Below are 26041 nucleotides of genomic sequence, written 5' to 3'. Positions count from 1 at the left end.
TGTAGTTTCAGTTATTTGTGCTGGGACTGCATGTGAACACCTCTGTATGCAGTGAGGCAGCAGGGCCACTTGAGCCGTAGAGTCTAGAGGCTGTAGTGCATTATGATCATGCCTGTGGTAACTACAACCTGGGCAATTTAGTGAGATCCCATCTCTTAAAAAGAGCATTAAGCTGCCACCGTTATTCTGTGGGAAACCTGGAAATGTCTATCTTTCTGCTGATTTGTAAATGTCCTTTATATATAAAGAGGATTAGCCAGACATCACAAAGAGTACTCTTTCTGCTTATCTTTCTCTTTCTTTTTCGGGTTTTTTTTTTTTTTTTCCTGAGACAAAATCTGACTCTGTCGCCCAGGCTGGAGTACAGTGGTGTAATGTTGGCTCATTGTAACCTTCACTTCTCAGGCTCAAGCCATCCTCCCACCTTAGCCTCCGAAGTAGCTAGGACTACAGGTGCACCACTACCATGCCCGCTCATGTTTGTATTTTTTTGCAGAGATAAAGGTCTCACCATGTTGCCCAGGCTGGTCTCTACCTCCTGGGTTCAAGTGATCCATCCACATCGGCCTCCTTAAGCGCTGAGATTACAGATATAAGCCACCGCAACCGGTTACTCTGCTTATTGTTTCCTTGTAAAATTGTGTTAATAATTTAACACATCAGACTTTTAAAATTATAATTTGTCAAATTACTGTCAGATGTCAGATTAATGGGTACTTTTTAGTGATTTTTTTAATCTTTTACATGTGTGAGAAAGCATTTCCTGTCCAGAGATTAGGTCACTATTTGGCCATATTTTCTGCTGATTTTATCTCTCTCTTTCATTTATAATCTTTTAAAGTATCTGAAGTATGAGTGGTCTATAGAATACAGCAAGAATCTTCAGAGGCTTTTTCCCCCAAGTAGTTATTTTTCCACACATTTGTCACATAAAAAATTGCTTCTTCAGTGATTTATGATCTTTCTTTACTATATGATTAAGTTCTCATTAATGTTTACTAGGATCTATTTCAGAGATATGCACAGCGTTGTAAGGTTATTTATTATGACATTATTTATACTAGTGTAAATTGGAAAAAAAAACTTAGATTTTAACTTACCAATTATGTTACCACTGCCCAATGTAATACTATGTTGCAAAAATAATATTACAGAAGTGTATGTATTGATACATAAGATTGTTTAATTTGTATTGTTAGGGACAGTTTTTGTATGTGTATGTACGTATGCCTATATGTATAATCCTATGTTTTAAAACATTTATTTCTAGCCAGCCGTGGTGGCTCACACTTGTAATCCCAGCACTTTAGGAGGCCACGGTGGGCAGATCACCTGAGGTCGGGAGTTTGAGATCAGCCTGACCAACATGGAGAAACCCCGTGTCTACTAAAAATACAAAAAATTAGCCAGACATGGCGGTGCATGCCTGTAATCCAGCTACTCGGGAGGCTGAGGCAGGAGAATCAGTTGAACCCGGGAGGCAGAGGTTGCGGTGAGCCAAGATTGAACCATTATACTCCAGCCTGGGCAACAAGAGTGAAACTCTGTCTCAAAAAAAAAAAAAAAAAAAAAAAAAACAAAATTATTTCTGAATATTTACATACAAACATACAGAGGCAAAAATCTGGAAGAATAATTTCAAGCTGAAACTATTATCATCTTTGAGAGTTGGAGTTCTGGTTAGATTATTATTATTCTTATCTATATTCCTTGATTTTTCTACAATAAATATGTAATATTTGGAAAACAATGTTATTTTGTTTCTGTGAAGTAATCATAACTAGATTAACATTTTGCTAAATTTCATTCCTGTGTATAGGATTAGATTCTGCTTTGGGTACATTTGTAGTCATACTTAATTAACCTCTGGATCTGAGGAAAAGGCTTAATTTAAGGCCTATTTTTGTTCAACCATAGAATTATTATGATAATGAGAAATAATAATTCATAATTAAATTGTCTATTTTAAAGCCTCAGCCAGGCGCGGTGGCTTATACCTGTAGTCTCAGCACTTTGGGAAGCCCAGGCAGGAGGATCACTTGAGGCCAGGAGTTTGAGACCAGCCTGTGGAACACAGCAAGACCCATCTCTACAAAAAAATCCCACAAAAAATTAGCCAGGCATGGTGGTGCTGGCCTGTAGTCCCAGCTACTTGGAGTGGGAGCTGAGGTGGGATATACTGAGCTATGATGCACTCCAACTGGGGCAACAGAGCAAGACTCCATCTCAAGAAAAAAAAAAAAAGCATTATCACTAGACCAGGGTGGATGTATCCTCACCAATTTTGAGTGGAATAGACACAGTCAATTCAATTGGTTCTGGGGCTTTAGAGTGATTTATCTTCTCAGACTTTCCTGGTACATTGGGAGTGGTTCTCTTGATCACCTCTCAGGATAGGTGCTGGCTTCTACCATTTCAGCAAGGTCTTTGTGTTGGGTTTTCATTTAAAAAATTATTATTATTTTTTTGTCTGTGAAGATATGTCTCAAAGAACAGTTTTTTCAAGGTAAGCCCTCACATATCTAATAATATCATTCTGTTGTCTTCACATATGGAAAGAAACTTAGCTATGCACAAAATTCTTGAGACACAACCTTTTCCCTTCAGAATCCTGCAGCTGTTGCAGCCTTGTCTTCTAGTGGAATTGGCTCCCTTTTTAGATAGCCTATAATTTCTTTCTGGCAGCTCTTAAGAAAAAGAGTTTTATTTTTTTAAACAAATCCATCTTATTCAAATATTCTGTGAGTATATATTTAGGTGTGCATCTATGTTCCTCAATTCTGTCTGGTATAAGTATAATACTTTCTGTCTGCATAAAACGAATTAGACTTTTTTGGTTCATTTATTTTTCTTGATATATTCTCTGCAATTACATGTTTGTTGCTTCTTTACAATGCCCTGGTTTCTTCCTTAATACCAACTATAATTATACATTGATTCTATACTTTTTGTTGGTTGCTGTTGCTTTTGTTTCTTTTGTCCTCCATTTTTTTTTTGTCTTACCATTTCATTTGCTTTGTCCTGTCTCTGAATTCTGGGAGAACAGTTCAAATTGTCTTGTGTATCAATGATTACATTGACCTTAGCGTCATTTATGTTCTATCAGTGCTAATGATGTATTTATGGCTTCCTGTTACATATTTATTTTTCTGGGATTAATTTCTTACAGGATCCAGCTTGACTTTTTTCAATGTATTTCACCGCTTTTTAACTTTGTTGTCTTTCTTTAGATGTTCTGTTCTTTCACAGAAGTCAAGGTTTTCTGATGCTATTCAGGAAGGTTTTTATTGTTGTTGTTGTTCTATTCTAGTTCCAGTAAAAAGTCATGTAAATGATGAGGACACATGAACACACAGAGGGAAATAACACACACTGGGGTGTTTTGGAGGGTGGAGGGTGGGAGGAGGGGGAGGATCAGGAAAAACAACTCGTGGATACGAGGCTTAATACCCGAGTATGCAATAATCAACTCCCATGACACAAGTTTACCTATGTAACAAATCTGCACTTGTACCCCTGAACTTAAAACAAAAGTCAAAAAAAAAAGGAATCACATTCAGACACTTTCTCTTAAGTGTTTAGCACGAATGAATTCTGCTTTTCCTTTTACTGCTCTGCTTTTATTTTTGTTTTGTTGTTTCTCCATAGGGGCCATTATTTATCTCATGGTAGAGCTTACTGCAGAGAGGGTAATTGTTCTTAGCCCCAACATCTGTTCACTGAGGTGCTGATTTCATGCTCTCCCGAGATCTACAGCTGGATGGAAGCTTGATGGCCACGTTTCTAATCTAATTCCCGATATCCAACTGATTCTCATATTTTGTGATATTTCTAAATTGAATTGAAAAGTGTTTCTGGACTGCAGGTTACGGGGTTAGGCCATATGCTGTCGAAGTTTGTTATTTGGCTAGCACAGTATTTTTTATCTGTATCATATTATTCTTAAAGATTTAGTATTTTTATTTTCGTTAGTTTAAATGCATGAAAGGCAAAGATATTAAAGGCACAGTTATTTGAATTTTTATGTTTCTATACACATGTTTCACCACTACTCAGGTGAAGATATAGGCTTTGTGCCTCTTCCCAATCAATAACTCTCTTTCTAGCAGTAACCGCTGTTCTGACTTCTTTCTACAATCAGTTTGCCTGTTCTTGAGCTTTTCTAACGTGGACTCACACAGTATGTACTCAGTTGTGTTTGACACTTAGAATTCACCATTATCTTAGGGATATTCATTTATTTTGGCACATTTAGTAGTAGTTTGTTCTTTTTCATTGCTGTATAATATTGCATTGTTAGGAAATGTCACAGTTTGTTTCTCTTATCTTCTGTTGGTGGGCATCGGGGGTTTCCGCTTTGGTGCTCTGATGAGTAAAGGTGTTATGAACATCCTTGTATGTTTTTCATGTTGGATATTATCATTCACTTCTCTTTAGTATATACCTGGGAGCACAAATGATGCACTGGGAATGTGTGCACAGTAATTTTGTTGCCATTTTTAATTAAACTTTTAATTCTGAGATAATTGTAGATTCACATGCAGTTGTAAGAAATAATACAGACAAATCGCAGGTACTGTTAATCCAGTTTCCACCAATGGGTACATATTGCAAAAGTGTAGTACAACATTACAACCCAGATTTTGACACTGATGCAGTCAAGATACAGAACACTCTAACACGGAAAAGCTTCCTCGTGTTCCTTTTGTAGTCATACCTACTTCCCCCTCCTTCTTCTCCTTAAACCTGGGCAACCCATTTCAATAATTCTGTCATTTCAAGAGTGTTACATAAATGTATATGCAACTTCTCGTAGTTGGTCCTTTTTACTCAGCGTAATTCTCTAGAGATTCTTCCAGGTAATTGTGCTTGTTGATAATTTGTTGCTTTTTATTGCTGAGTTGTGTTTTTTGGTAGGGAGGCACCACAGTTTGGTAAACATTTGCCTACTGAAGGACGTCTGAGTTGCTTATGGTTTTTGGCTGTTAAGAATAAAGCTGTTGGCCCGGTGCAGTGTCTCACGCCTGTAATCCCAGCACTTTAGGAGGCTGAGGCAGGCGGATCACGAGGTCAGGAGATCGAGACTATCCTGGCTAATATGGTGAAACCCCATCTCTACTAAAAATACACACACACACACACAAATTAACCGGGCGTGGTGGCGGGCACCTGTAGTCCCAGCTACTCGGTAGGCTGAGGCAAGAGAATGGCATGAACCCAGGAGGCACAGCTTGCAGTGAGCTGAGACAGCCCCACTGCACTCCAGCCTGTGCAACAGAGCAAAACTCCCTCTCAAAAACAAACAAAAAAGAATAAAGCTGTTATGAATATTTGTGTAGAGATTTTTGTAAGAATGCACGTTTTTATTTTTGGAGAATAAATGCCCCAGAAGGCAATTGCTGGGTTGTATGGTAGTTTCGTATTTAGTTTATTAAGAAACTGCAAAACTATTTTCAGGAGTAGTTGTACCATCTGAAACTCTCATCAGCAATGTACAAGTGATCTAATTTCTCCTTGCCAGAATTTGTTGTTGTCATTATTTTTTATTTTAGCCAGTCTGATAAATGTTTAGTGCTATCTCCTTATAATGTTAGTGTGAATTGCCCTAATGGCTAATGACTCAGAACATCTTTTCTTGTGCTTATCGTTATTTGCATATCCTCTTCAGTGAAACGTCCCTTCGGGTCTTCTGCTCCTTTTCTGTTTTTTAACTGTTGAGTTTTTCAGAATTCTAGATACTCGTCCTTTAACATATATGCGGTTCGCAAATATTTCCTTCTACCCTGTAGCTTGTCTTTTTATCTACTTAACAGGGCCTTTTACTGAGCAAAAGATTTTAATGTTGATGAAATCCAGTTTATCAATTTCACCTCTTATGGGCCGTACTTTGGTGTCAAATCTAAAAACTCTGCTTTGCACTAAATCCTGAAAAGGTTATCCTGTTTTTAAATAAAATTTTATGGTTTTACATTTTACATTTAAATCTATGATCCATTTGAGTTAATTTTTTGTACAAGGTGTGAAGTGTAGGTCAAAATTCAGTTTTTTCACTTACGGCTGTCCAGTTGCTCCAGCATTATTTGTTTAAAAAGTTATCCTTCCTCCATTGAATTGCTTTTGCACCTTTGTAAAAAATCAGTTGGAAATATTTGTGTGGATCTATTTCTGGGTTCTGTGTTGTGCTCCATTGGCCTATGTGTCTATCCCTTTGCCCACAGTATACAGTGTTGCTTACTGTAGTTACTGCAGTTATATTAATACAATAAACCTTGAAATGGGATAGACTAATTTCTCCTACTTTTTTCTCCTTTTTCAAAAATTATTTTAGCTATACAAATTCCTTTGCGTTTTCACATAAATTTTAAAATAATCGTGTCTATATTTAAATAAAATTTTGTTGAGATTTGCATAAGAAATTTGTATATCATTTTTGGGGTAATTGACATCTTCACACCATTGAATCTTCCAATTCATGGGCATTTTCATCTCCTCATTTATTTACATACATTTATATTTATTTCACCACCATTTGGTGGTTTTTAGAGTATAAGCCTTGCACATATTTTATTAAATTTACACCTAAGTTGGCTGGGTGCGGTGGCTCACGCCTGTAATCCTAGCACTTTAGGAGGCCAAGATGGGCAGATCACTAAAGGTCGGGAGTTCATGACCGGTTGGCCAACATGGTGAAACCCCGTCTGTACTAAAAATACAAAAATTAGCTGGGCATGGTGATGGGCACCTGTAATCTCAGCTACTTGGGAAGCCGAGGCAGAAGGATCTCTTGAACCATGGAGGTGGAGGTTGCAGTGAGCTGAGATTGCACCACTGCACTCCAGTCTGGATAACAGAGTGAGACTCCATCTCAAAACAGAAACAAAAACAAAACAAAACAAAATTTACACTTAAGTATTTTATTTTTCTAAGCCAATGCTATCTTAATTGGTGTTGTATGTTGAATTTCAATGCCCAACATTTGGCCATTTGGATTTGTTCACTGGTAAATCTTTTTTAATATTGTTATCTTGTCTCTCTTTAAACAAATCTTCCAAATTTTCAAATTCTTTTTTTGTTATGTTTTCATTTTTATACAATTTAGGTTACAAAAGTTGCCAAAATATTACAAATAATTCCTATATACCCTTCACCCTGCTTGCCTAAATGATAACAAATTTCTCATAATCACACTACAATTATCAAAACCAGGAAGTTAGATTTGATATGCTAGTGTTCATTAATCTATAGACTTTAGTAAAAATTTTCCAACTGTAAAAATTTAGTATTGTCCCACTACTGCTCTTTTCCAGGATCCAGTCTCGAATCCCACATTTCGTTTACTTTTCATTTCTTCCCTAGTCTGGAAGAGTTCCTCAGTGTTTCTTTCCTTTCAGGGCCTTGACAGTATTAACGGATATTGGCCATTTAGTTTCACCTCTTGTAAATTTATATGTAAACACACATATAACACACAAATATACACTTTAACTGAAATATAGACACATGTATAGCTAAATATAGCTCTCACAATCAATAATAATGTAACTGTCCTTTGTTTTTCTTTTATGGAAGATATAGGCTCTATGTTCAACCTCAAGAATCTCTGCTTTTTAAATTTTAGAAGAAAATTTAAAATGTCTGTCATTGATCTCCTTTCTTTCTTCTTTCTCTGTGCATCCTTCCTTCCTTCCTTTTTTTCTTTTTGTGTTTTCCTTTTCCTTCTTTCATTTTACAATATAGATCATTACTTTAAAAATATAAAGATTAATCAATTTTATTAGGACCATTCTACTTATCCATATATATTTAAGTGGATATATTGTCTACTCTCAGTCTTCTTTCAGGTATAATTCCTTCATTTTTAATTTCTTTCATTTATTTTATTTACTCTGTTACACTGTTTGTTCTAGAAATGTTCCTGTGTTTTATTTTTTTAACTTTTGAAATGGAAACTTCCAATCATACAGAAAAGTAGAGAGGATAGTATAATGAACTGCCAAGTACTCATCATCCCATGTCATCAATTATCACTATATTTTTCTGAATCTTTTTAAAGCAAATCTCTACATATTATTGTACCCAGAATTACTTCAGTATGTGTTTATCATAGAGATTCTTTTTACTATAATTATCATATCATACCTAATAAAAGAAGCAATATTTCTTTTATATCACTTAATATTTAAATTCCATACAGTGCATATTTAAATTCTCCAATTCTCTCAAAATATCTCTTTTACAATTGGTTTGTTTGAATCAGCATACATACAAATTTGACACAATGCATTTGGTTATAATTCTAATTCTTTCTCTCTTTTTTCTTTTAATGATGCCCTTGTTTCCCTTTGTGAAGCCATTGATATTCTGCAGAAACAAAGTTATTCATAGCATGGATAATTCTACATTCCATAATTGGTTCATTGTATGATCACAGTATCGTTAAGTCATTCCTCTATCTCTGTTTATATAATAAATTACCACAAACTCAGCAGCTCAAAACAACACATATTTATTACCTCCCTGTTTCTGTGGATTGGAAGTCCAGGCAGGACCTAGAGAGATCAACTTAGGGTTTCACAAAGCTGCCATTAAGGTGTTGGCCAGGTCTGGGTTCTTACCTGAGGCTCAGCTAGGGAAGCAACCGCTTCTCCATTCATATGGTTGTTGATAGCGTTCAATCCCTTGCAGCTGGAGGATGCATAGCAGTTTACTCTGTTGAGAAGTGTAAGAATGACAGATTTTGGTTGCAGGCAATAGAGGCCAATTCTCAATAATTTAAGCAAAAGAGCAATTTATTGGCAGGATTTCGATGGTTAATAGGACTGACAGAAATCCTGGAATGAAGATCAGGTCAGAAACAAGGTAGAAACCAGGGCTACTCTCTAGCTCTGTGCACCAGGAATTGGTAACAGTCACACCACAGTGCTGATGCTGGAAGGAAGGAACTCCAGCTATGCCTTTTCGTCTCAGATTGCTCTGCTCAAGATCCAAAGCCCCCACATTAGAGCCTTACCCTGGCTTGGAAAAGTCAGGCAGTGCACAGTGATTTGCATCCTCACCAATCTGGCACACCACAGGGAAAAGAAGGTTTCCTAAAAGGAAGAAGGAGTGCAATTACTGAAATGAAAATGAGGGGAAACAGAGTTGCAAAAAACAGCAAAAGTCCGCTACAAACCTTTAACTGGCTATCTTAACTGTAATTGGAAGAAGCCATGCTCTGTGGCCTTGCTGAGTTGTCAGGGGGAAGTGCAGAGAACCAGTGCTTCCCTCTGGCATCCTTTGCTCCTATCTGTCTCTGCTAGCAAGTACCATTTTTTAACAGCTTGGATTGCTTTATGTGCAACCAATGCTACCAGTTAACATCCTGCACTCTGTTTCCTCTGAGTGCACTTTCTAGTGTACTTTCTGTATTTGGGGTTGTTACATATTCAAGATGGACTCTGGTTTTTTAACTAATTTTTAAAGATTATCATATAACCATTATGTATATGTATGAAGTACAATGTAATGTTTTGATCTATGTATACACAATAGGAAATATTCAATCAAGCAATTAATATATTCATCCACCCCACCAGCTTATGTTTTTGGTGGTGAAGATGTTAAACGGTTATGATATATCTTTACATATCCATGTTTGTCATGTATGATCTACTGTCTGTGATGGCCAATGAGATCCTCAGATCTTTGATGAGATGTCCAGAAATGGACACGGGTGCTCACAACTCCCCTTTTCCTCCTTCAGGACAAATGTCATCTCCTCGGAAAGTCCTCCTGTGCCACAGTATCTAAGTAGATCACTGTAACTACCACCACACATTGCTTAGTTTCTTTGTAACCTTTATCACAAGCTGACAGCATTTTGTTTATTTATGTAAATGCTTATTTTCTGGCTCCCTCCATGAAGCCACACGCTCCTTTTTCTTACCTTCTATCCCTGGCATTTAGCAAAGGGCCCTGCACATTGGAGATGATCCTGTGACTTGAATGAATGAATGAATGAATGAGTGAGTGAATGAGGTAGGAGGCATAACTCTTGAGTTGCTGGTATAAAATGCAGGATTGAAAACATTTGCATGTACTTGCTGAGGTCATGCTGCCCCTCTATGTTTTATAAACTGCTGTCCATCCCTTTATACGTCCTGGTTTTTCTTTCTAAATGCTGCAATAATTTGAGTTGTTCACTACATAATCATAGTCAATAAAATAATTTTGACAGATTTTCTAACTGCACTCTGCACTGATTAAAATAAAAATAAAATGCTCTAACATCTTGGAAGGGTGAAATGTATAATATAGCATTCATTACTTAAAAGAAATAATGATTGTGACTTTAGTCCCACCAAATTACTGTCTGATATGGTTTGGCTGTGTCCCCACCCAAATCTTGTCTTGAATTGTAGCTCCCATAATTCCCATGTGTTATGGGAGGCACCTGGTGGGAGAAAATTGAATCATGGGGGCAGTTTCCCCCATACTGTTCTCATGGTAGTGAGTAAGTCTCACGAGAATTGATGATGTTTATAAGGGGTTTCCCTTTCACTCGGCTCTCATTGTCTTTTGCCTGCTGCCATATAAGATGTATCTTTGTTCTTCCCTTGCCTTCCGCTATGATTTTGAGGCCTCCCCAGCTATGTGGATCTGTGAGTCCATTAAAATTCTTTTTCTTTGTAAATTACCCAGTCTCGGTTATGTCTTTATCAGCAGTGTGGAAACAGACTAATACACCATCTCAGCATACTTCCATAGATAAGATGAAAATTGCTCACTGAAATTTAAATGGTACTGCTCAGCCTTTCAGGAGACAACGTAATGCATGTGGCTGATTCCCAGCTACCCACTTTACTGGCATCCCCTACATTCAACATACAGAGAGCTGGGATGACAATGGAGCTACACAAAACTGTTTATGTGACAGGTAACTTCAGTTATGGTTATATACTCTCATGTTAAGGAATCCAAAGATGTGGAAATACAAAATTGTAGAATAAATCATAAATTCATTTTACAAAGGATAACCTCTATTGAAAATGGATTTGCCACAAGAACTTCCACCTTCTCAACAACATACTACCTAAAATACATTTAGGTAATATGTTACTAACTTGCTAGAGAGGAAACTTACAAATAAGAAGGAAAAATGCATCCACTAAATTATTAAGAAACAATGAGACCAGGTGTGGTGGCTCACGCCTGTAATCCCAGCACTTTGGGAGGCCGAGGCGGGTGAATCACCTGAGGTAGGGGGTTGAAGACCAGCCTGACCAACATGAAGAAACCCCATCTCTACTAAAAATACAAAACAGCCAAGCGTGGTGGCACATGCCTCTAATCCCAGCTGCTAGGGAGGCTGAGGCAGGAGAACCGCTTGAACCTGGAAGGTAGAGGTTGTAGTGAGCCGAGATTATGCCATTACACTCCAGCCTGGGCGACAAGAGTGAAACTCTGTCTCAAAAAAAAAAAAAAAAAGAAAAGAAAAGAAAAGAAAAGAAAAGGAAAGAAAAGAAACAATGAATGTCACAAGTTAAAGGCTATTCATTCTAGTCCAGTAACATTATCTGAATATGAACTAGGTGCCAGGCACTATTAGAGTAAAAAATCAGATGTGAGGATCAGCCATGGGCTGTATATATCACAGGCACTTAGGAGAAATCTATGAGATGAATTTAGTAATATCATATGCAAAAAGTATGTCATAAGTTAGTAGTAAAGTTTGTTTTGTTTTGTTGGGGCATGTCACATAGAGTCCATCTAAAGCCCAAGTCAGAATTGCTACAGAAGACTAAAAGAGGCTCCTTCAACAGAAATGGGTTGAACACTAACAGATATCCCATTTTGTTGCAAAAAAGTTTGGATTTATGGATGTTTCAAACTCATGAGACTTACATTCTTCTTTCTCCCTTAGCATATGATAAGAGGTTAGCAGGTCCATCTATTACTGAGCCCAGATATGTAAGTTGATGGCATTTTGTTATATGCTTTATGTGCATATATGATATGTGCATAGAGCCTCTAGGAGAGGATGTAAGTTGAACTAAGCTGTATTGTGGGTGTGAGTGCAAGTGTGCACATGGATGCACACACTTGCTAAATAGCTTAGGATATTCACGTTCATCTGGAGATGATTCAAGATCTCCAGCATAAGTACCAGATGTCATCGGGTTCTCAGGACAACAAGAAGCAGAATAAATTGTTGAATGGTCTATTTCATAATATAATATAGTTTGGTCTATTTCATTTTACTTTGTTTTTCATTCCTCTTGAGCCTCTTTTGATAAAGGCTCCCACTGCTTACTGTGGGTTGTGAGTTCTCATGGCAATAAGAGATAACTTGATAAGGAAGGGATTAGAAAAGATGTTTCAAATTAGAGACAAGTTTAATCAGTGTACATCTTTTAAGTATTTCCTCTTTACAATTAAGCTTAAAACATCCCATCACCTCTTTAGTGCTGCTGGGTTATAACTATGATAATTAAGATTGGAAAGCCAGAGGATATCAAGGTTATTTTTGAATGGGGGTTTTGGGGAATGCTTCATGGGGGATTTTCCTGACAGAGACCTCTCATTGCATTAGAGCTGAAATGTTATGTGCAATTTGATTCAAAAACTCATTTGATGTTAGAATTGGAAGGAAAATTATAGACAGAATAGTATAACTCCTATAATTTTTAATAATGAAACAGAGCTATAGGAGGAAATAATGGCTTATCCATGGTTATAAGTAGTTACCAGTGAAGTTCTGATATTCTCTGCTATCATGGACTTCACAGCTATGTGGAACTAAAGTGAAAACACTGGTCATGGAAGAAAGAGTCTGGCATCACTGGTGGCTTCCTCATTTTGTGTGGAGGGATTTACCTAGGGTAGTTCCAGTGCGGTTCATTTCTGCTGGTGGGTAGAGAAGCTTCTGAATATGTCTCAAGAGCTACTAATATCAGAAGCCCATTTTTACCAGACTTACTTCTTTAACAAACATTGCTTTGAAATTATAACAGACATTTTTGCAGTAATTTATCCTGTGTTCTTTTCATCAGAAAAAAAATATTTGAATTGTAAATTTTAGAATAATTAAGATATACTCTGAGAAGGAAGATTTATGCTTTTGTCTGGCTGTTGAATTAATGCTTTCCATGAGAGAAAAGCTTTAAGTACTTACAATGCTTAGCAGGGCTATTCTATTCTTTCCTTCTTTTTGTTTTTTTCATTCATTAATTTACTTTATTTTTTAAATGCACGCCCTAGTTTGCTCACATGTGCAATGCACTATGGTGGGTAAAGCATAATAATGATTAAATATTTATGTCAGAAAGTGCTTAGAAAGTTTTCAGCACATGATATTCAATAAATGCATGTTTACATCTCAAATTTTCCCTAACATATAACATTTGCTCATAGCACAATTTTTATTGCCTCCCCTTTATTCTGTTTTTCCCTGAAATTTACTCTTGAAATCTTCAAAATTATTTTATGGGTTCTTATATAAGATTATATATATGTATATGTATATGTAGTCAGAATATATAATTGTATAAATTATTAAAATATTAATACAGTCTAATGTCTGCCAAACTATACATGTTATCATTATTTCTACCTTAAATGAGAGACTGATCAATAATTGAATTCATCAACATTTTTCTTTTTTTTTTTTTTTACAAAACTGGGATAGCAATTTAAAGAAAAATAATCACCTTGAAAATGAGAAATTAGATAAGATTTGGAGGAGATTAAGTTTTCACGTGCCAATTCTATGCTGAAGTTTTTGGAAATCTGGATAAATGAATAAGTTGCTGGGAGAGTACAAATGACTAGAATTGACTCAAGAAGGAGCAGGAAGCTTGCATCAATCAATAAGCTACTGATACAATTTGAAAAGTTGCTCATTTACTATTTCCAAAGAGATGCTATACTTAGACCATTTTGTAGATAGACTTTCACATTGTTAAGGGATATATTATTTCCATGATATTTAACTGCCCAAAACACATGAAAATATAGCTTTATTTTGCATCTGTAGCATAACTCCAATCCCCAAACCTGAGAAATGCAACCCAGGCAAAGATCCATCTTGCTTATGAATATATATGCCACATTTTGGAATAAAATACTAGCACATTAAATTCAGCTGTATACAAAAAGGAAAAAAAAAATCAATGACTAATTCAGGGTTTGTTAAGTAATGCAAACATGATCAAAACTTTAGAAAATCCATTATCCTAGTTATCGCATCAGTGGATCAAAGGTGAAAGCCTGAATTATAAATCAACTTACTAGATACCAAAAAGAAGACTGGGTAAAATTCATTCCAAAATTTTTTTAAAAACTCTTAATAAAACAGGAATCTAAGAATATTGTCTTAATATATGAAAGAATGTCTCTTTTCAAGCCAAATAACGAAAAGCATACTCCCATCATTTCTCCAAAATCCAAGGTGAACAATAATAATCCAGCTCAGTATGCCATTTCACAGAGACCACATGAGGTCTCCTAACTACTTTCCAGAAAGAGCTGTAAGCGGTTAATAGTTATAGACCAGAGGTGATACTGGAGATACTTTTTTTTTTTTCCATCCTGCAAATGGTTTTGTATTCAGGACAAGAACTAATAAACACAGATGTCACTATTAGTCTAGTCATTTAATGCTGTTCTACCAGCACTGTCCAATGCAATTAGACAAGGAAAAAAAAAGAGATAAACAATGCTAAAAATAAAGCAAACTTAAGCTTTGATTATTTTGTATTTTTTTTGCCAATAATTTAATAATCTACCAGTATGACCTAAGGAAATAAACACAAAACAAGAAAATGAAATATTGTAGTTGATGATACAATTTGACTGGTTTTAAAATATACACCCAATAAATTGACATTTTGCTATATATAAGCAATAATTGCAATGACTTCTTAATACATTGTATATATTAAGTGTAAATTGGAGTCCAGGCTTTTGGTAAAATCATGACCAGGATTCCCATGAAGAGCTGGGGAAAAGATATGCTGTCTTGGTTTGAAGGGGATGAGCTTAATTAATATTAATTGTCCCTCAATTTAATAAATCATATTTTTCTACAGTTTTGAAACATTTAATACATGTGTGTGTGTATACACAGGTGTGCACACACACATACACATACACACCCCTACTTATTATCACAGTGCTATATAGACCTGTATGACTCAAACTGAATCCTTAAGGTCAGGTGTAGACCTTTTTATCTTTGGTTAACCCTTAATATTGTGAATGGCATACATTAGAGCCTAAATAAATGTTTCATTCTTTAATTAATGAAAAAACGTTAATGTGAATGGGAAAAGAAGTTATTCAGAAAAAATTTATTGTGAATGGAAAAAAGTTATTGTTATATCTTCCTATAATATTTAGGCAGAGCTGTCAGCAAGTATTTTGCAGGTAGTCCCACAAGTGTATATTGCTGTATCTACCTTTTGGGTGGTTTAGAAAGAGGGAGACTCCAGAGTAATAGAATAAATAACTAGGAACTTCAAGATTTCCTCATACACATCTAGGATCCCACAAGGATTCTTTTACTGTATCTTGTGTTGAGAGGCATACTCTTAATAACCATTCACATGTCCTGTGTTAGTCAAAAGAAAGTTTAATAACTGTAAAAACACTTTCATCTGCCATCTTCTCATTCCTGTCAGGCTTTATGGAGCAGTGTGGTTTGAAGAGGACATGCATCTCATATGAATGTTTTCTTTGGTTTTCTTTATTCCCAGTTAATTGAATTGGAATATCTATCATATCAGTTAGAATCGTATCAGTTACACTCAGCATAAAATGTGAACAGCTTAATAATAGGTGTATTCATCACAGATAAGAGCAGAGTCTAAGTTTAAGGTGTCCAAGGCCAATATGGTAATCTAACAATGCCATCAAGGATTCAATCTTTTTTTGTCTTCCTGCTCTGACATCTTCAGCATGTGGCTTTTATCTTGATACCACAGGATGATGGCTTTACTTCTATCCACTGTGACTATACTTGAGACAGAAAAGGAGAGGGAAGGGGATAGAAAGGTAACAATCGGCTTAAAGAACATGTCATCTGGACCTGATTCTTTTCAAAAACTTTCCCATATATCTAATCCATAGGCTTAAGCATTCAATCTCATTGGCCAGAAATGGTTAGAAAAAGTGAAGAATATATGTTTCTTCCTAATCTGGTTTATGAAATCTAAGAAGTTTAAAATTGCTAATCTTATGAAGACACAAAAAAGACTTGTCGTGGTTTCCATTTTATGTCAAATTGGAAGGCTACTGAGAAAGGTAAGATGAGAAAACTCACAGGAAAAGTAGCAAATGTGCCAACCAATGTCTTCGGTCTTCCCTGATAGAAGTCCCTCTGTTGGGTCTCTTGATCATGTGCCAATCATAGAATTGTGTTGGGCAGGGAACAGAATTCTGGGAGAGAGCAGGCAAAGTCCGGCTCACGTAATCTTTGCAAAAGTCACTTTCACTCTTCAAGACAACTTCAGTGGGGACTTTATCTAGGTAGAAATAAGAGAAAGAGTGAGCTCACATTTTCACAATGCATACTATGGGCACGGTGTCTTCTCAAGGCTTTATGTTTACTAACTCCTGGAATTCTCAGAACAACGCTTATAAGATAGACACTATGATTGTTCTCATTTTACATATGAGAAGATAGGTTATTTAGGAAAGTTAAAAACTTTGCCTGGGACCTCAGAAATGTCAAGTGGCAGAACAGGGGCTTGATTGTAGGTGGTAACCACACCTTGGGAGTCTGGTGAAAACGCACTTTATTCTCTGAAGGCAGAAAAGGAGGCTGTTCAACCCTTTAATGCCATGGGCTAAAATGTCTTTTACTAGACATTGAGAAAGTAAGAGTCTGGCCATTCCAATCGTGTTATCCTGAATGCTCCCATTTCCTGATCCTCCCCTTTTCTCCATTGAAATTTATAATAATAGGATGAGATGGTATTTCATAGCATTATGGCCTTTAAGTTATAATTTTGTTATCTGACAGATGCCCAGAGACATTGGGTAAGGTCACACCTCAGATAGATGACAATTTATCCTACAAATGTAGCTAAACAAATACACACCTAGACCTCCAACAAATTCAGGGCTTCCCAAGCCAGATCTAGTTATGTAATATTTAACAAATGTTTGTATTTAATACAAATAGAATTTGGTAAATATCAGAATTACTAGGTGTATTATTCTTTGTCTTCTTCAGAAATGGCTCTTATTTAAGAGGCTGAAAAAATACTTAGATCCTTCCCTCAGAAATATGTCATCTGCATTCATCTGCATTCATGTACATATGCATTCATTTTTCATAGAACCATGAAGACTCACCCAAACAGTTCAAGTTAAAAACTTCTGCTGTGTGTGTTTTTGAGAATTTATGTATTTTATTTCTGGGATGACATAATTTTGGATTTTAATTCCTTTCCTCTTTACCAAATGTTCACATTCACCCTTATCCCCACATGTGTTTCTATGTGCAATAAATATAACAACACATACACTGAAAAATGTTGCCTTGTTAGGTTGTTATCCAAAATAAAATAATATTAAAAACGAAAGTCTAATGGCAATGCATGTTCTCAACCCTACTAAAATAGTGACTTGTTTTACTTTTAGGATGATGATTTTTACTAATACTTATGTTGGTCTTCTCCCTACATTTAACATGTCAGTGTTTCTGTTTCTGATATAATCATTGCATTATTATTTCTCATCACAATATTAATACTTTGCCATGAATCAAGTTTTGGCACATCTATTTCATCCTTATGCTTTTAATTTATTCAAAATTCTATAAATGTTTCATAAATGTTAGTCCTATATATTAGTACTGTCTGTAACAAAATACAATGTAACATTTGTCTATCAAAATACAAAGAACAACAGAGCTGAAAAGTATAAAACAACAACAAAGAGTTTAGTTTATTGCTTGCCTGATATATTAGTTTGCTAGCACTCCTAAACAAAGTACCATAGACTGGGTGGCTGAAACACCAGAATTTTGTTTTCTCGCATTCTGGAGGCTGGGAGTCCAAGATTCAGGTAGGATTGGTTTCTTCTCGTGTCTCTCTTCCTGGCTTGTAGATAGCTGTCTTTTCCCTGTATCTTCACATGGTCTTCCCTCTGTACCTCATTCTCACTTAGTTGCCTCTTTAAAGTTCCTCTCTCCAAATACGGTCACATTCTGGGATACTGGAGGTTAGGAATTCAACACATGGTTTTTTATGGGGGTACGGGAGAGTACAATTCAGCCTGTAACACCTGGAAATGGAGAGAGTGTTCACTCGAGAGTAAGGTCAGTGAGTCACTCTGATTAAAAGTGGAAGGGCTAGACACAGGGTAAACAAAAGATATTTCCCTCCAATAAGGCAGCATTCTGAAGGACATTATTCAGTTGGTCAAGGAGAGGACTCTGGGTCTCCTTTGGGATGGGCTTGCAATTGATCTGGTTCACACCACAAAATCACGGGCACAGGTCTCAAGGAGGGTTAGGCTTTTTAGGGTGTACTGTCTTGACTCAGGCACTTTCATACGCACATGTTTGAGACTTGGCAAATTTTTTTCTCTTACATGTTAATGTAATTTTTGCAATTTCCTAATTGTAATTTCCTAAGGACATTTTGCAATTTCCTAATACTTGCCAAAACAAACTATCAAGACAACTTTGGCAAAAAGTAAACAATCCTTCTGTTTTTCCCCACAGCTGAACAAGGACTGGGAAATCAATTTGAAGTATCCAGCTCAGACTCCCACAGCATAGTGCTCTGATTAATTCATTTCCTTTTATTGGTATTGCATAGTTCCAGAACTAAAGCTCATAGCACACAGCAGTCTTTTTAATCTACACTGACAAAACCTTTGAAGTGGAGACTCTGATAGGAAATTTAAGTGGAAAAAAAAAAGAGAGACAGAGACACAGAGGGCGATGTTTTATTCTCATTGACTTTGTCAGAATTTTGTTTTCAAGAACTTTAATTAATTGTAATTGAAGACTTGAAATGTCACTAGGGATTCATTTTGCAAGATGGAGAACAGGGAAAAGAAGTAAGGAACCTATTTTTCAGTATGTCAATTGAGCATAAGGAATGTTATCTTCAGTCTTGACCCTCCCTTGTTCTTTCCTCATTTCCTAAACTCTGGGGTCAATATTGCAACAGGGAAGAATAGGGTCGCTGGTGTACAGTTTTGCAGAATCTTTGAGGCAAAAGTGTAACGTACCTTTTAGGAAATTTTGGGTGGTAAATAAGATGCATCCTTTCAATAGGAAAAGATTGAGCTTCCTCACGTCTCTATCCCCAGCTGCCTACATAGCATCAGTCTTATGCATGGTAAGTGATGAGCAAATATTTGTTGATTGATAGAATTCTAGACTTTGCTAACACTTGTCTAATGGTCTCCTCTCTTGAGTCTCAATGAAGCTTGCAGCTCAAGGGAAAAGAGAAGGAGATGCAGAAATAAACGTGCATGGTATTCTGAGCAAATACAGATTTATCCTGCAGTGGATGGCCAGATTAGCCCATCAGTTAACAAGGAAAACTAGGGGAAGAGTCCTATAATTATTGATGTTTTAAATATAAGTCTTTTATTTTTTCATAAACATTTTTGGATGAAATAAGCTAGTATAGTCACCACCTACACTTTCCTATTAGGAAATGTTTAGTATACGTGTGACTTAAAAGCACAAACTTCTGAATCAAATTATCTGTATTTTCATTTCTGTACAAATACTTGAAATGTCCTGAGTAGAAATGTTGGAAAGGTCTTGAAGACTCCAGCCAGAGTCAATCTAGTTCAGAATTTCAATGCAGACAACTTGCTTGATAAAGGAATCAGGCGCTTTATAACTGAGCTATAGGCCCCCAGGATAAAGGTTAGCAAGTGAGAGTCAAGACCAATTTTCTTAGCTTTTCAGAGGCTTGATGCTGTTAAAGGAATTCCTGGGGCAGGCAATAGTAGGAATAAAATCAAATGAAAATGTACTCATACTTAAATCAGATTTTATTTGAGCCCCCACATGATTATGTCTGGAATCACCCTTGTTGTTATGGATGTATTTTCTTTGTTTGGCATGTTTGAGCCTTCTGCCCTCCACTGTAGAGTCCTCCAAATCTGATTACCATGACAACCATATAAATATAAATATAAATAAATAAATATTTGTATGTATGTATGTATGTACATGGGTGTACATATATAAAATTTTTTTGGCTTGGAATGAGGGTGGAGGGGGAAATCCAGCAACCAGCCTGCAGCAGCCAGCCTCTGTCTCCAGCCAATACTGGCACATGGGAAAGGCCATCGTGTGAGCAAACACATGCCAATCAGAACAGCTATTTCCAACACTCCATCCATACCCTTTAAACATTTCATTGGAAAAGTAGCTTCAACAGAATTGAAAGTCAGTATGTTAGTAATTCACCTTTTGCTCCTAATTTGGGGGCAACACGGTCTTTAAATATTCACATATATAAATATTTATTTTAAATATTTGAAGTGTCCCTTTCTGTTTCAGATGGGTCTTAGTATGGCTTCTTTTCAGGTTAACCAGTTAATGTTGGAGACTGCCTATGCCTACCCTTCTATGAGTCTTAATTAGAAAAATAAAATAAGTAGTTCTGATTCATCTAAAAGAAGTGTTCTTCCATTGCCCTTGCAGTAGTCAGAGACAAACACTCTGAATTAGCAAAGCCTTAGACTTGGAAGTTTAACTGGGTCCTTCTAGTTCTAGATGATGTATTTATTTACAGATCTCCGAGGGACATAAAGTAAGATAGTTACTCAAGATATGTATATATTAGCCTGGCATTTAAGTGAAGAGGAAGCTGATCCTGCTGAGGTCTGTCTGCTCACCTAGGATCCAGGGTGATGGATGGAAGCATAAAGTTGTCCAAAGGATATTTTAGCAGAAAGCAAAACAAAATATGCCCCATGGGTGAACCAAACTTGATGTGGTTTAGAGTAATAGGAACTGTATCTGTTCCCTCTCCCCATGGTGGAGGTCAGGCGTTGGGGGTTTGGGGCATACAGTACGATGCAAGTAGCCCATGGATGCTTCTTAACACTGAGTGTCAACTTGCTGGTTAATCCTAAGTATCAACTTGATTGGATTGAAGGATGCAAAGTATTGTTCCTGGGTGTGTCTGTGAGGGTGTTGCCAAAGGAGATTAACATTTGAGTCAGTGGACTAGGAGAGGTAGACCCACACTTGGTCTGCACGGGTACTATCTAATCAGTTACCAGCACAGCTAGGATAAAAGCAGGCAAAGGAATGTGGAAGTATTAGACTAGCCAAGTTTTGTGGCCTGCATGTTTCTCCTGTGCTGGATTCTTACTGCCCTTGAACATCAGACTCCAAGTTCTTCAGCTTTTGGACTCTTGTACCTACACCAGTGATTTGCCAGGAGCTCTTAGGTCTTTGGTCAAAGACTGAAGGTTGCACTACCGGCTTCTCTACTTTTGAGGTTTTGGGGTTCAGACTAGCTTCCCAGCAACTCAGCTTGCAGATGGCCTATTGTGGGACTTCACCTTGTGACTGTATGAGTCAATTCTCCTAATAAACTCCCCCCAATATATTCATTTATCCTATTAGTTCTGCCCCTTTAGACAACCCTGACTATTACAATTCTCAAGAGCAGAGCTGAATATTTGATTATTTTTCTGTGTTTTGCTTTTGGTTTAAGGTTTGCTGTGATGCCACTCTGCAACTGATTTATTTCAAGAAGTTCCAGTTTATACCTATGGTTCTAAGCATTCAATGTTCATGCTTTGTACTTACCATAAGCAACTCGTAGGAGCATATTAGTGGGAAACATTTAATCTTTTTATCTTTATTTATAAGATGTATTTTTCTCTTCCCTTTAAACATTGAGAATTTTAAAGGTGATGCTTCTAAAATACTGAGCTACCCACATTTGCTCTTCTCCAAGGTAGGAATGACGTATCTGATGCATGAAGTTAATGAGACTTTGGCACCCATTTGGCCAGGCTTACCTGAAGGCTGGTTCATGACATAAAAAAGATAACATAGAACCATCTCTTTTTTGGCCCTCTCCATTCTGCTAGGGCCTGATATTTTAGAACAGACTGTGATCCTCAGCACAACTAACTGAGTAAGTGGACTGTGAGTCTGTTTATACCCAAGCTTTTCTTCATGTTTGCACAGAGTTCTGTTTGGTCTAAAATTAGGAGAAGAATGTAGGAAATATCCTTTATGTTCCTGGGTGTTCTCCATTTGAATATTACCCAAGAAACCATATGTTTAGGAGCTACTGGATCTTCACGAATGATGATGCTTTTATCTACATTTGGATGTTCTGCTGTATTGATTTTGCAATGGATAGAATCTGGCTAGAAGGAGACCTAAACCCTCCATTAGAACATAAAGACTCCAAGGAGTCCTCAGAAATAGTGCCTTACTCCCCAAACAGCAAAATGCTTCTAAATATATCATCAGCAGAATGGGAGTGCTATGATTTGAATGATAGTATCCCCTCCAAAATTCACGTTGAAACTGAATCTTAATGCAACAGTATTAAGAGGTGTGACTTCAGGTGGTGATTAAGTCATGAGGACTTCACTCCCATGAATGGGCTTTGCCTCATTACAAAAGCAGTTGAGTTTAAAGGGAACTCTCTTGCCATTCTGCCTTCTCTGCCATGTGACGACACAGTGTTGGTCCCCCCTGGAGAATCAGCAACAAAGCACCATGTTGGAAACAGAGAGCAACCGTCATCAGACACCCGTCCTACTCGCACCCTGATTTTGGAATTCTCAGACTCCAGAGCCATTAAGAATAAATTTTTGTTCTTATAAATTACTTAGTCTGTGGTATTTTGTCTTAGAAGCACACATGGATGAAGACAGAGAGGTTTGGTTGTAATTTCCTACTCACCAAAATTGCTGGAAAAGAATGGGTGTTCAAATCTAGAAAAAAGACTTTTGAGAAGAAAGTGTGTGGACTCCTCATTAAATGTGCAACTTTCTGAGAACTAGTCAAATGTTTTATTAATAGAATTGGACAGAGACTTGGGAGTTTCTATTTATTATTTATAAGTTATATTCAAACACACCTGTATTGTCAAGGCTTTATGTGCCCGGTGGCAAAAAGCAATGGAATGGGGGATGATTATTAGAAAAACCAGTGGTTTCTTTAGAAATATCAGCCTTAAAATGAAAGATAATGACTCTCAAAATATACCCATTTAAAACGTTCTGTAATGCAGGAATTGTATCTGTTTTACTTTAAAAGATGACTGGGTCTTGTGATTGAGAGCAGAAGAAAACCTAGGGAGGAAAAAAATGCTCTAGAAAGGATTTTTTTTCTTATGCCTTCCAGAAGCAATGAGAGCATGAACAATTGTACATCAGTCATCAGGTGTTACAAAAATTACACTGAGGCACCCCCTGCTGGAGGGAGGTGTTGCTCAGCCAGGGACACTGTGGGAAGACAGAACTGTCTTGCATTTCTCCTACTCTTGATGGACAGAGGGAAAGAAGCACAAAAGAAAATGACTGTAAGGGAAGAAACAATCAGAAAGAGATAACACCAGAAATCTCAAATATCTGAGCTGAAAGAAATGTTCTCTTAAGATGCCTGGGAAATTTCCACGTTGAGACACTGCCACGTTACTGAACAAGCATTGTGCAGTCTTAGATGAAGCATTTCCTTTTGCTAAGCTGTTCTGCACTTGAGTAATATAATGGTGATGGCTGAGGGCTCAGGCTACACAAAGTGTGATGCTCTCAGAAAGGAGTCAGAGCACTTTGGCCAGGGGTAAATGTCCTAGAAGGAGCATGAGAGATGCCATGGTCCAAACCTGTTTTTCTGAGAAGACAGCACTGTGACTTGAAGAAAATAAATGATGCCACAAAGGAAAAAAAAGTGGTGGGACCAAAGGAAGAATACAGAGGTGCACATTGGGACTGCAATCTAAGTGTGGTTTTAGATCCTCTCAGCATGTGAACAAAATTGAAGAACTACAAATGATAGTTTGTGGGAAAGAATACAAATGAAGGCTGTGGTTCATCCGTGGACTATTGCAGTCCTTTTTAAGACCAGTATTTACAACGAGTCCTAAAGGGCATTAAGAAAACTTCTTTGAAAGCCATTAAGAATCAGAATAGGGAAGATGCAGAGTTCTGTAGTTTCATGTTTGTGTTATAAATTTGAAAATTAATGCACAACTTTGGGGATTCCATTCCAAATGGCTGAATAGGAGCAGCTCCGGTCTGCATCTCCCAACATGATCAATGCAGAATACCGGTGATTTCTGCATTTCTAACTGAGGTACCTGGTTCATCTCACTGGGACTGGTTAAACAGTGGGTGCAGCCCATGGAAGGCAAACCAAAGAAGGGCGGGCATCACCTCATCCAGGAAGCACAAGGGGTTGGGGGATTTCCCTTTCCTAGCCAAGGGAAGCCATGACAAATGGTACATGGAAAAATGGGATACTTGCACCCAAATACTGCACTTTTCCAATGGTCTTAGCAAATGGCACACCAGGAGATTTTATCCTGCACCTGGCTTGGCGGATCCCACGCCCAAGGAGCCTTGCTTACTGCTAGTGCAGCAGTCTGAGATTGACCTGCAAGGCAGTAGCCTGGCAGGGGAAGGGGTGTCTACCATTGCTAGGGCTTGAGTAGGTAAACAAAGTGGCCAGGGAAGCTCAAACTGGGTGGAGTCCACTGCAGCTCAGCAAGGTTGGCTGCCTCTGTAGTCTCCACATCTGGGGGCAGGGCATAGCTGAACAAAGGGCAGCAGAAAATTCTGCAGACATAAAAGTCCCTGTCTGACAGCTCTGAAGAGAGCAGTGGTTCTCCAAGCATGGTGTTTGATCTCAGAGAATGGACAGACTGCCTCCTCAAGTGGGTCCCTGACCCCCAGGTAGCCTAACTGGGAGACACCTCCTAGTAGGGGCCGACTGACACCTCATACAGTTGGGTGCCCCTCTGGGACAAAGTTTCCAGAGGAAGGATCAGGCAGCAATATTTGCTGTTCTGCAATATTTACTATTCTGCAACCCACGCTGGTAATACCCAGGTATACAGGGTTTGGAGGGAACCTCCAGAAAACTCAGCAGACCTGCAGCTGAGGGACCTGAGAGAAGGAAAAGTAACAAAAAGAAAGGGATAACATCAACATCAAGAAAAAGCACATCCACACCAAAACCCTATCTGTAGGTCACCAACATCAATGACCAAAGGTAGATAAAACCACAAAGATGGGGAGAAACCAGAGCAGAAAAGCTGAAAATTCTAAAAACCAGAGCACCTCTTCTCCTCCAAAGGATCGCAGCTCCTTACCAGCAATGGAACAAAGCTGCATGGATAATGACTTTGACAAACTGACAGAAGTAGGCTTCAAACAAACTTCTGAAGTTTAACAAACTTCTCTGAGCTAAAGAAGGATGTTCAAAACCATTGCAGGGAAGCTAAGAACCTTGAAAAAAGATCAGATGAATGTCTAACAAGAAAAACAGTGTAGAAAAGACCTGAAATGACCTGATGGAGCTGAAAACCATGGCACAAGAACTATGTGACACATGCACAAACTTCAATAGCCGATTCAATCAAATGGAAGAAAGGATACCAGTGATTGAAGATCAAATTAATGAAATAAAGCGAGAAGAGTAGTTTAGAGAAAAAACAGAAAAAATAAATGAACAAAGCCTCCAAGAAATATGGGACTACGTGAAAAGACTAAATCTACATTTGATTGGTGTACCTTCCAACCAAGTTGGAAAACACTCTTCAGGATATTATCCAGGATAATTTCCCCAACCTAGCAAGGCAGGCCAACATTCACATTCAGAAAATACAGAGAACACCACAAAGATACTCCTCAAGAAGAGCAACCCCAAGACACATAATTGTCAGATTCACCAAGGTTGAAATGAAGTAAAAAAATGTTAAGGGCAGCCAGAGAGAAAGTTCGAGTTACCCACAAAGGGAAGCCCATCAGACTAACAGCAGATCTCTCGGCAGAAACTCTACAAGCCAGAAGAGAGTGGGGGCCAATATTCAACATTCTT

General features: G+C 37.4%; 1 long non-coding RNA gene across 1 annotated transcript in view; it reads right to left on the bottom strand.

Annotated features, from left to right (window-relative positions):
• The window catches only part of LOC105534412, a 222218-nt gene that overhangs the window by 69530 nt on the left and 126647 nt on the right, over nt 1-26041 (bottom strand). The window contains exon 2 of the long non-coding RNA XR_001005270.1: nt 8616-8709. This is a non-coding gene — a long non-coding RNA (uncharacterized LOC105534412). The remainder of the gene's footprint in view (nt 1-8615; nt 8710-26041) is intronic.

The sequence above is a fragment of the Mandrillus leucophaeus genome, unplaced genomic scaffold, assembly GCF_000951045.1.
Source record: "Mandrillus leucophaeus isolate KB7577 unplaced genomic scaffold, Mleu.le_1.0 Scaffold100, whole genome shotgun sequence".
Classification (NCBI taxonomy): domain Eukaryota; kingdom Metazoa; phylum Chordata; class Mammalia; order Primates; family Cercopithecidae; genus Mandrillus; species Mandrillus leucophaeus.
This window is presented reverse-complemented; position numbering and strand designations above follow the sequence as displayed.